At 41.0% G+C, this 12,890-nt stretch overlaps 1 long non-coding RNA gene across 1 annotated transcript; it reads right to left on the reverse strand.

Moving 5' to 3' along the window:
- Positions 1-2,325: 2,325 nt before the first annotated feature.
- On the reverse strand, positions 2,326-10,406 carry LOC121147901. Its single transcript, XR_005882481.1, has 3 exons — positions 10,195-10,406; positions 9,556-9,670; positions 2,326-2,516 (listed from the first exon to the last, which is right to left on the reverse strand). It is a non-coding gene; the product is annotated as an uncharacterized LOC121147901 (long non-coding RNA).
- Positions 10,407-12,890: the final 2,484 nt, after the last annotated feature.

Below are 12,890 nucleotides of genomic sequence, written 5' to 3' on the forward strand. Positions count from 1 at the left end.
ATCAGCCAAATGTTCATACTTCAGGGAACAGAGGAAAATGTTTGAGCCACTACAATGCGATTCTGAAACATGCCAAGTTTCCCACATTTCAGATCAATAACTGACAATTTTAAAGCTAGGGGATAGATAAAAGTTCAGATTAAATCACCAGAAAAGAAATCATCAAGTTAATAAGTTACAATGTGATTTTGGCCAAATATCTTAATGTTTTCATGAGCATTTCTCTAGGTTTTTGTTTACCTATAACATTCAAACTACTTCAGAACCATGTTCTGTTTTCTAATTTGGAATCAAATACAGAATTGCTAGTGATGGTTAATACTGTTTATATGAAATAATACTTGCCAATATTTACTATACTTCATTAGATAATATGAAGTAAAAAACTTGTTCACCACAAGTATGTGAGTGTGAACCAAAAACTGTGGGCGTTCCAAGCAGTGTTTCACCACTCTGACAAATGTTAGTCCAACTGATTTTAAATCACTGCATTCCTTTTGCATTCCTTGTTGTAAAATGTCATTTAAATATATTTCTGAAGTTTTGTCACTATATGAAAGAAACGAATTCACGTTTTCTAATTCAAGTTACCTTAGCAACATCTAGCCTAGGTGTTTGTTCTATGACCAAGATGTACATTAAATAGCAGGAGGGGCCCAGTGTGTAGTGCCCTAGCGGTTGAAGTCCTCACCTTGAATGCACCAGGATCTCACATGGGCGCCAGTTCTAATCCTGGAAGCCCTGCTTCCCATCCAGCTCCCTGTTTGTAGTCCAAGAGGACAATCCAAGGCCTTGGGATCCTACACCCACATGGGAGAAACGGATCTACTCCTGGCTCCTGGCTTTGGATCAGCTCAGTGCAGCACTGGCCATTGGGTCACTTGGGGAGTGAATCACCGGACAGAAGATATTTCTCTCTATCCTCCTTTCTATGTATCTGACTTTGCAGTAAAAATAAACAAATCTTTAAAAATAAAAGGAGATAATATACCATTTCATTTCTCCACAGCATTTCATACTTTTATTGTTGCTGACTTTGCAGTTATCATATAGTGACTTTTGCCTTTTTCTCCTAGTAACTGTAACAGCAAAAACATCTTTTTTTGTTTTGTTTTGTTTTCTTTTAACCATGTTCTTCATTTCTGTGGGATAAGCAAGCCCTACATCCAAAAGGGCTGCTGGAGTAATAGAATGAGGCATATGTCTGGGGTCTAAACTCCAACTACTGGTATTTTTCTCCATATATTTTGTCACTGGCATAATAGCTCCTTGTATGCTTTCATTTCAACTTAGCTATTTCAAGGTTCCTTATTTTTTACTATAGTAATAACTCTGACTGCTCCTTCACTATCATTTTAATAGTGTAGCATATTCTCACTTAAATGAAACTTAAAGATGAGCTGGTATCATTTTCTAGGAACCCAGAGCATGCCAGAAACAGAAAGACATTTTTAAGCCCAGGATCTTTGTTTTCCACAAAATTCCTGCATTGTCACAGAGATACTACAAATGCATCTTCATTCTCACAAACAGATACATTAATTACCGAAAGCAGAATGTATATATCCAAACTATCACAATCCTTATCTATTTGTGCCTCTTTAGATTTTGATTCCTGCTGCCACACAAGATCAGCTGCAACAGTGTCAATCTACGATGTCTCTCCTGTGAGGTCACGTGTCTTTAAAGCATGTTTTTCTGATGTAATCCAAGTATGCACAAGGAAAAAATGAGCATGCAACATGGTTTATAAAAATACAAGACCAACTTAAGAATTTAACTTAAAAGTGCAAATCCTATTTAAGGATTTCTTTGTCTCTATTCCAATGATAAAAATGAGTTATTCTTTACAACAGATTCTAAGAATATATGAAGTTTTTAATTATATATAATATTTTTATATTTTTTCCAGAGTTTAACACTCCATTAGGCAATAATATCAGCTCATGCCAAGCTGAAAATAACAAAGAATTTTTAAAAGCAAAAAAAAAAAAATACTACTGTTCAAAGTATAAACAAAGACTATACACAATAATCAAACCACAGAATGTCACTCTCATATCTATACATTATATTTTTTGTACTCACAAATTAGGATAAGTGTATAAACTTCTCTTTTGGGGACTGACTGGTTATGTAACTAAGAATTGTGGTTTCCAATTGCATCCATTTAGTTGCAAAAGATAAAATAATTTGAATTAGATATTAAATTAAGACCTAATGTTTCTAAAAGGTTAGTGTGGAAGATAATTTCAGTTGACATACTCTTTGTTTTTATACTAAAAAATAGTGAAAGAAAAATCTAAAATTTACATTTCAACCTACCTGTGGCCGGTTATGTTCACTTCTGTGAAGCCACTCTTGTGCTTTTTTGGGTATTCTTTCAACATCATTCTGTGTTGGAGAACCAGCATTTTCTAATTCAGGTACCATACTTACAGAGTTATAAATTCTGCCATGACCACAAAATGGCTTCATGAATATGGCCCATAGTAGTTTTCTTTTCTTACTCCTTTCTGTAACAGCAAACACATTGTCTTATTTTTGAATTATATGCTTCAATTCTCTGGTGTAGTTAGGAAATCTTTTTGGACCATAGTAGAAGCAACTGTCTGATGTCTAATCCAATTAGTGCTATTTTCTTTGGCATTTCCACCGCTAGGTCTGTTACCGTTGGTATTTCTGGATATTTACTTAATATATTGCTTAGTTGAGTAAGATGACAGGTACAATTTTTATAAAAGATATATGTTTATCAATTCAGAGTTTAAGCTTAAATTTTAATGATACTTTAATCTTTTTTAAAAGATTGATTTCATTTATTTGACAGGCAGAGTTACACCGAGAAAAGAAGAGCCAGAGACAGAAATCTTGCATCTAGTACTTGCCTCCCCAAATGCATTCAACAGCCAAGGGTAGGCCAGGTTGGAGGGAGGAACCTCTAACTCTGTCCTGGACTCCCACCAGACCAGCAGAGCCATTCTGCTGCTCTGCCAGGTACATTAGCAGAAAACTACATCAGAGCTGGAGCAGCGAGGAAATGCCCCGTGCCATCACAGGCAGCAGCTTAATCTGAAGTGCCACAATACAATACTGGTTTTCAAATTTCCTCTTTATGAAATACTTCTCATTTCTCGTAAATGGCAACAGCTTCTTGGGGAGACACTAGACACGTTCCTTTATTAAGAAAACTAATTGAGGTATTCCATTTGAAAATTCCTGTATCGGGCCCGATGCAGTGGAGCAGTGGTTAAGGTCCTCGCCTTGCACGCCCCGGGATCCCATATGGGCACTGGTTCTAATCCCGGCAGCTCCACTTCCCATCCAGCTCCCTGCTTGTGGCCTGGGAAAGCAGTCGAGAATGGCCCAAAGCCTTGGGACCCTGCACCCATGTGGGAGACCCAGAAGAGGCTCCTGGCTTTGGATCGGCATAGCATTGGCCGTTGCGCTCACTTGGGGAGTGAATCATTGGACGGAAGATCTTCCTCTCTGGCTCTCCTCTCTGTATATCCGCCTTTCCAATAAAAATAAATAAAATAAATCTTTAAAAAAAAAGAAAATTCCTGTATCTAGAATTCACAAAGCTCCTGAAGAAATAACAGCAAAAAATAATTTGGATAAGTCAGTACTTATGTTACTATCAATGATCTGGAGAAAACTCTTATGACAATTCAACAGACAGGAATGTAAAGCATAGGCATGAAAATTTTAAAGGATGTATTTGTACAGATGTGATCACGTGAGTGAGACCATTCATTAGCTGGTACTTACAGTAGGACACACATTTAATTCTGAGGGCTTTCGTAGAATGAACAGATTTCATGTATTATTTGTAAATGGTAGCCTTTTCCCTAAAACAAATTTATGTTAACTATTATTCATAAAAATTCAAGCAACAGACTATACTGAATACATCTGAGGAAATATCATTCAATAAATCCTCAATTTTCATTATATGCTTGCAATAAAGGAATCTCAACTGAACTTGAACTGTGGTCACGCAATTAGGTGGAGGAATCCACCATGAGGGGAGGGTTTGGGGAAGGGTGGGAGGAATTCCAGTGCCTATAAAACTGTGTCACATAATACAATGTTATTAATTTTAAAAAATTCATTATTACTGGAAAAGTCAATTCTAAAAATAAAGTCACATAAGTTGTAAGAAATAATTTTATGTATTGACTTGAAAGATGCTTTCTAAAAACAGCACTCAATTCTAAGTAATAGTTTCAAACCCAGAGTTGAGAAACAAAAGCCAAAGCCATGTTGTGTTTGAGTTGGTTATCATTGGATTTCTACTTTCCATCAGCCTGTCAAAGTTGTAAGTATAATCCTAAAATCTGCTTGCCATGTTCCGCTAAATACCAACCAAAGCAAAATTACTCTTAAACACAAGGTAAAATTGCCAAGTGATTTTTGAGAGTTGGCATAGCGGTACAATGAAGTTGTAAAGAGATATTCTGGGGTTGAATTCTGTTTAATGGTAGCTATGATCCACACAGATCAGGGACAACAGAATTAATGGAAATATAGTTCCAACACTCTTTGCTTCATCAACTAAGCTCATCTGTCTGAATTCTGTGGGATACTGACTGTTGTCACTGATTGTAATACAATGGATCTTTATCATCAATGTTCAAATTTCCAATTTTTTTTGACAAATCCTATTACCAAATGTCAAAGTACAATGGCAGATTGAAAAACTGAAAAATAAAGTTTTGAATCATGAATCTGGAAACAATAATGCAAACAAGACTAACTCATACACAGTTTCATCAGAGAAAGTAGTTTCATATCCTCCTATGTTGCTTATTGTATTTTGATTGCGCAATAAATGACAGTCACATACATAGACTTAATTGTCTCTTGCTTTACCTACATGTTAAGCCCTGGTTTTAATTAATTGGATTTCCTCAGTTATTTCCAAAATGCATGTGCATTTTGTTGTTTTTGTTGTTGTGGGTGGGGAAAAACAGGACTGGAATATGTTAACAAAAAAAAAAAAAAGTAGGAGTTAGAGCGAAATAGTAAGTTCTCTCATGGCTTGGGAAAAACAACAGAACATGGCCCCAGAGCCTCGGCCCCTGTCACTCATATTGGAGACTCAGATAAAGCACCTGCCTTCTAGCTTCAGCCTGATAGTCTGGCTATTGTGGTCATCTGGTGAGTGAATAAGCAGATGGTGGGATGACTACAGCTTACAACAACCTATCAAATATTTTATATACAAATGCCAAACCAATACTTCAGAGTCTAAAGCTGTGTAACAAACCTGAGCAATTCTCACCTAGCAGCCTATTAACCTATCAATCCACCAAAAGCTGCAACCTTTTAAAGGCACAGCATGCTATTTCTTGAGATTTATTTATCAGAAATGTAAAATGACAATGAATAAGAGAGAAAGAGATTTCCCTCTGCTAGTTCAATTCTCCAGATGGTTTCAACAACCAGGTGTGGGCTAGGCCTCAGCCAACCCCAAAGCCAGTTTGAGTCAAGTGAGAAGTTTGTTAGGCAAAACATAAGAACTCTCTCGAAAAACCCAAGCAAGTAAGATGCTGAGTGGCTGTCTTAATCCACAAGAGGGGAATGCCATTTTCTTCACTGACGGCTGGGCTATACTTCCCATGGCTTGGTATTTCTACAGAATGAGGAAATTAACTAGACAAGTGGGGGAGTACACTTTAGTCCATATATGGTTTGACTGGATCTGTCATGACAATATGGGAGTTTCTATGTAACAGAGGAATACTTAGAAACAGAGCAGAAGCCCATTTTCTCTTCTTTGTAGTCCTTATTCAGTCCTAATTATTGCAGAAATTTGCAGAAAGAATCTTGTATGTACGGAAGATTATTCTCTCTCACTCTCTCTCTCTCTGCATTTTGGGTACATAAAAATAAATGAATATTTTTAAAATAAAGCAAACTATAAAATAACTCAGCATATATGCTTCAAAGTCTCTTCAATGCTGACAGGCATTCTCTGCTCTGACTTTGGGTGGGTCCAGCCTTGGCTGCTGGAGGTTTGGGAATGAGAACTGCTTAGATGGGAATCCTGTCTCTCAAAACATAATTTAAAATTTTTAAATTCCCCCAAATTCATTTTCTAATTAGCAAGTTAATTTACTATTTTTGTAAACTTTAACTCTTCTCCTTGCTCCCCAAAGCAGCACATGGCACACTTCGGCATACTTTCTAAAACTCCATAGGGTAAAGAAATATTGTAAAACATCATCACATTTTCTCCAACCTGAATTATTGAACTATGAAAAAAAACTATGAAAAAAAAAAGCTCTATCTATCAAGTTATGCCTTGGATAGTCCTTATCCACTCAGATTTGAATGTGAATCTTGAGGGAAATATCACTTCTTTAATATATGCTGAGTACAGTGATTTATCACATATTATAAACATGGACTTCCTAGAATGTCTTTAGAAAAATCACTTGGCTAAGACTCCTCACAGCCCACCCCTTTGGGGAATATAACCTCTGCTTACCCTGAATTCAACCAAAGCTGGAGATTGCAATGAAAGTTCTGGAAGAATGGGCCTGGCGGCATGGCCTAGCAGCTAAAGTCCTCACCTTGAATGCCCTGGGATCCCATATGGGCACTGGTTCTAATCCCGGCAGCTCCACATCCCATCCAGCTCCCTGCTTGCGGCCTGGGAAAGCAGTCGAGAATGGCCCAAAGCCTTGGGACTCTGCACCCATGTGGGACACCTGGAAGAAGTTCCTGGTTCCTGGCTTTGGATTGGCATAGCATTGGCCGTTGCACTCACTTGGGGAGTGAATCATTGGACAGAAGATCTTCCTCTCTGTCTCTCCTCCTCTTTGTATAACTTTGTAATAAAAATAAATAAATCTTTAAAAAAAAAAAAAAAGAGGGCCCGGCGCGGTGGCGCAAGTGGTTAAAGGTCCTCGCCTTGCTCGCCCGGGATCCCATATGGGCGCCGGTTCTAATCCCGGCAGCCCCGCTTCCCTTCCAGCTCCCTGCTTATGGCCCGGGAAAGCAGTCGAGGACGGCCCAAAGCTTTGGGACCCTGCACCCGCGTGGGAGACCCCGAAGAGGCTCCTGGCTTCGGATTGGCATAGTATCGACCCGTTGCGCTCACTTGGGGAGTGAATCATCGCACGGAAGATCTTCCTCTCTGTCTCTCCTCTCTGTATATCCGCCTTTCCAATAAAAAAATAATAAAAATAAATCTTTAAAAAAAAAAAAAGAAAGTTCTAGAAGAAAGCATGTGTAGGGAGTGCAGAAAGAAAGCGAATGGGATAGTTCTCTCTATATTCATAACCAAAATTTCATGCACTGGTCAGTTTACCAGTTTTGGGTGGTTTGTTATAACCCTCATTAGGTAAACAGCTGGTTCCAAGTTAAACCTAGTCTTTCAAAGTTTCCTTTTAAAAGAATATTTTTATTTACTCCTCCCAGTTCTCCTCATGTTCCCATAGCGCAAGAAAAAAAACTGAGATGAATTAAATGGAATACAGTTGAAGTGGGAAATATCTAGGCTCTGAAACAGGCAATACTCCAAACTCAATGACGGTTCAGAATGTTGCCACTTAAATTATGGCATTAAAAAAAAAAATAGAAAACCTCTGCTGCCCATGTGGAAGACCAGAATGGAGCTCCAAGATCTTGGAATTGGCCAACCTAGACTTAGCCCTTGCAGCCACTGCTAAAGAGGAGCAGCAGATGGAAGTGTACTGTTCTCTCTCTCCCTTTTCTGTCTTTGCTACCACACTGCCTTCCAAATAAACGGCTTTACACCTGGAGCCAGCCTTGGCCTTACAGTATAGTTTGAGTCTGTAGAAGGACTGCACTGGGTATACTGGACATGCACAGGACACAGGGAGATCTCACTTTAACTCATGCAGCTGTCAAGATGTCATGTGTTCCAACAACTGAAAGGGACAGAAACAGACTAGCCTTGTGGCACAGTGGGTTAAATCATTTTATGGGATGTCAGCAACCCACCTAAGCGCCAGTTGGGAGTGCTCCGCTTGTCATCCAGGTGATGATAATGCATCTGAGAACTCACCATTAGCTGGCTTGAGGAATTTAGCCCTGGCTAACCACATGTGGGAGATGAGGATGGCCTTCTATGATCTCAGTTACAGTATGGAGCAGCTATGGCAGCCATTTGGAGAGTGAACCAATGGATAGAAAATACCCCTCCACCCCTGTTTATACAATGCTTTTTCAAGTAAGTAAATTTTTTTTAAAGGCAGAAAAAGAGGTTAGTCCAGACTCATTAAGGCCTTTGCATTTCTTACGTCTTCCACCTGACCAAATTCCTGATCCTTTGGTTGCTGATCCATGTGGAAATTGTAGGAAGGCAATCAAAGGGTGAAAGGTGTAACAGCAGTGTTTCTTCATTATCTTCATTATCTTCTGAAGGATTCATGGCCAGCTGATTTTCATTGCAGAAAAGTTCCTGACTATGGCTTCTGCAGAGAAGTGCAGACTCCTTCATACCATTTTTACATGAGTTCTGTAATTTGAAGCTTATTAATCTTTCCTTTACCTACAAAACTGTATTTTTGAGAATCTTGTTTTGGATGGGGAATTCTCTTGTGACGCCTGTAAGCTTTGCCTTAGCAGGTAAGGAACATCCAGTCTTTTGGCTGTGAAAGGTCAGTGTGGTCATTTTGTCTGGCTCTACCAAGGCAAGTACAGGCAAGAACTCAAGTTCAATAAACACACAAAGGCTAATTTGTAGGTTGACAAATCTGCATGATCCTCAAATAATATCATATAGATGCAAATGGCCTTTGGCAGAGAAAAGGTTCCCTATCCCTGTCTTAAACCAGGCAGGCCTCGTTCGTCATGAGGTCTCACCTTACAAGGTATGAATTTCTCTTTCCTGTATGAACTGTTTTCAAGTGACAATGCAATCAAGTGAAACGGTGAATAGAATCAGAATATTTACATAAAGATGGAATGGCTGGGGTTAGTTTATTTTGTTTTTAGTTTTCTGCTTATGCTTTTCATCTTCTTTTCCCAAAGCATCTTTTAAGGAGCAATTTTGTCCTTCAGATGCCTCCAAATATTAAAGAATGTGTCATTTTTGCAGGTTATTTTTCTAATATGCTTCACAAGTGTCATCCAAATAAAAATGTTCTTATTGTGAACACTGTTTTTATATAAGTGTCTCTCATCAGGCTAAACTATTTTCTCCAAAATGTGCATATTCAGAAGGTAAGTGTCCCAGAGTCCATGGTCTGGGATAGTACATTATCAAGAATCATAAAGGTTAGACCTAAAAAAGTCATTCAAGGTCCTTAACTCATATTCATGTCTTAACAAATTTTTGCAAGAAAATAAGCTTACCTTTTCATTATCTTTTAGGAACTTTTTGCAAGTCCTTTTGTAGATTCAATCCAGTTAATTGTCAAATCCAAGGAGTCAGTTCAGATACCAACCCAGGAAGACAAGGAAGGCCTCTTAACTGATCCCAAGTCAACAATGCAAGGGAGAAAGAGTCTGCTCATGAAAACAGGAAGGTCTGAACACAAAGTGCATAGGATTTGAGATCCAAAGAGAGAAACTTACCCAAGAGCGCCATTGCCACTTAAGCTCCAAGGGCCTTGAAAGCTTCCAGGTGTGGCGGCTTGCTGCTCCTGAGGGCTGCTCAAAGTTCTACTTTAGTTCCACCCATCACAACAATCTGTTGAAAAAAAGAAAATGCTTTAAACTAATGTTTATTGAAGCAATCAATAAGTAACAGTAGCTCTTTGGGCCATAGATGGTTTAGAAGATCCCCCCCCCCCCCAAAAAACTTGGTGGACACTATTTCTAACCAGAAAAGCAGGAAATCACATGCAGAAATGCCAGAACAGACAATTCTCTGTTTGCCTTATTTGCAAATATGCTGGCAGCTTTCAGCCCAGCTTGCTGAGGTTCATTTGCCTAGCACTAGGACACTCTCAGGTTACATCAAGCTAGGCAGTAAAGGCACTGCAATGGGAAAAGCCACTGCGCTCAGTCGTGGTACAGTTCAGGCCAAACGTGTGTGGCAGAACCAGGGAAAGACTACGCACGCCAAGTCTGAACTTGTCCCGGCAGCGCCCCACTCTGCCCAGCCTGGAGGGCAGCAGTGGCCCTCTTTCTGTCTCAGTCCCTGTCAGGGTCCGAAGAGGGGGCACTCAGGCCGCCAGCCACCAAAAGCCCACTCTGTGCCAATCCCCTTACCCACGAAGTCACCGCACCGGCAGGCCCCACACACAATGTCCAATGCCCTCTTTCAAGCACCGTAACCAAGGCGAGCTCCTACACGAGCAGGGAAGTCGTGACCATGGAAGCTGTGCTACAGCCTCTCTGTCAACGCCATCCCTGGTCCCTGGCCTCACTCCAAACACCGCGGTGGAGAGACGGCAGCCAACAGAAACCCAAGATGGCGACTCCTCTCACGAGATGGGAAAGGCAAAATTGCACCAACAGGTGGAATACAGCCAATGAGAAGGTGGGGAGAACGTGGTTGGCGGCCCTCGCAGAGTTCTGTATGTACGTCTCCACTGCTCGGTCCCTCCCTCCTCCTCCCCCCTTCCGGTTTGAGGTGGCTGCCTGGCTTGCCTCTTTGTGAGCTGCAGTTTTGCTCTCTTCCTGCCTTCGTTTTCCCTCATCCTGAGAATGGCTGTGTTCCTCCTTGTCCGCTTAGTGTGGCACAGAGTCCTTTGCCTCACCTCTTCCACCTCTCCCTGCCCGCCCTGAGGATGTCCTCGTGCTGGGCAGCAGAGGGGCAGTTGGTTCAGCTCCCCCGCCTGTCGCACCCTACTGGCTGCAGCGGCCCAGAATATGAAAGTGGGTGCCCCCTCGGCTCTGCGCTCCTACAGGGTCAAACGTGCTCCTCGGATCTTTGGCCGACGCTTTTATCTTAAGCCTGGGATTTCGGGAATGGGTTGGTCTTTAGTGGAGAAGGGGTGTCAAGGAGTCCCAGAACCCTAGGTGGGGCAGGTTGCCTGCAAGTGTGCAACAAGGAACCAGGAAATGGAAAACAGGCCAGGTGTCTGTGAAGCCAGTCAAATGGGAGCTAATGGCCAGGGAGAAATCGATCTGAACCAGGTGATCCTACAGATTTGCAAAGGAGAGAATGCCCACCTGTGGGTGCTGAAGCCAAGACCTCAGGCTGAGTGACCTCTCACCACTGAAGGAGAGAAGCTCTGGACTAGGTGGGAATGAGGAGGGGAGGGCACTCCCACTTGTATTTCCTGTTTAACCTTCAGCCTCTGGTACTAGTCATTCTTCAGCTGTCAAAACCATTAGATAATAGCTATTTTTGGACAAATTGGAGGAATTGGTGTTTGTTTTTACATCCCTCTCCCACCTAAGTAAGCAGCATTGTTGATTGTTGTAAACCACTATTTCATCCCACTTACTGAGCAGAACTGGAAATGAAGTTATTATTTTTATTGAAAGGCAGATTTATACAGAGAAGAAGATACAGACAGAAAGATCTTCTCACCATGTCACTCCCTAAATGGCTGGAATGTCTAACTTGAGCTGAGCCATTCCAAAGCCAGGAGCCTGGAGCCTCTTTCAGGTCTCCCATGCAAGTGCAGGATCCCAAGGCTTTCAGCCATCCGCCATTGCTTTTCCAGGCCATTAACACAGAGCTGAATAGAAAGTGGAGCAGCTGGGACACTAACCTCTGCACATTTGGGATCCCGGCGCTTGCAGAGTGAGGATTTAGCCATTGAGCCATTGCACTGGGCTCACAGATATCCTTATTTCAATAAGAGAGGTTTTCTCCACTAGACTTCCCAGCCTGGAAGGGGGGGTAATGATTGAAAAGCTCCTATGAAGACTATGAAGTTCTCCCCATCTCTAAAATTAATCTGTGAAGAATGAGAGAGGTGGGGCAGCTTCCAACAGGTTATGACGCCACCTGGGGAGCCAGCATCCTGTATCAGAGATTTGGATTGAATTCCACATCTGCCTTCCTTCCATCAGTGTTCCTGGGAAAGCAACAAAAGATGGGCTCAAGTAGATGGGGCTCTGACACAAACAAAGGAAATCTGAATGGAGTTTCTAGCTCCTGGTCTGTACTTGGCTTAGTCCAAGCTGTTGCAAGCTTTTGGGGAGTAAACCAGGAAATAGAAGATCTCTCTCTTTCCCTGTTTCTCCTCTCTGTTATTCTGCCTTTCAAATAAATAAACCATTTTTTTAAGAATAAGAAGTACTAAACAGTCAGTAACAAATTCTTGTGGAAGAAATGAGGGTTTTGCATGCAACCCAGCCTAGAATTAGAGACGCATCAGATATTCTATATACTATTAAAAATCAATAGTGAATTGTACAATGTGACGGTCAATTGTATGTGCAACTTGCCTGAGTTGTGGTTCCCAGTAATTGGTCAAATGCCAGTTGAGCTACTGCTGTGAAGATGTATTGTTGACACAGTCAGTTGACTTGGAGTCACACAGCTCACCCTTAATACTCAGCATAGACAGTTTTTCCAGTGCAAGAATATTCTTAAGATGGTATCATAGAAACTTTGCCTGACATTCTAGCCTTCTACCCTACAAATTTGTCCACCTCTCTATACTTCCTTCTCCTGTTAGCTCTGGTCCCTGGAGACTTCTAAGTACTAAACCCAATACCACACTTTAATATGTATTTTATATCACTGGTTCTCACTCTTTAGCATGCTTCAGGACTCAATTCTTTGAATCCTTGTCTCCAGGGCATCTTTATTTGTATTAAGTCCTAGAGCTGATATGCTGTGTTAGGAACTACTTGATGTACTTTACACCAGATTTGCTTAAGCACTGTTTGATGTTCATTATGTGCTTACTATGTACAGCCCCAAAGGACAGCAATATTAAGTAAGCATCTGAAGTGTGTCAGGTTGTGAACCAGGCTCTTCCATAGGCATTGTTTCACTTGTT

Source organism: Ochotona curzoniae, unplaced genomic scaffold, assembly GCF_017591425.1.
Source record: "Ochotona curzoniae isolate NIBS_2020 unplaced genomic scaffold, NIBS_Ocur_1.0 scaffold_4683, whole genome shotgun sequence".
NCBI classification, from domain to species: domain Eukaryota; kingdom Metazoa; phylum Chordata; class Mammalia; order Lagomorpha; family Ochotonidae; genus Ochotona; species Ochotona curzoniae.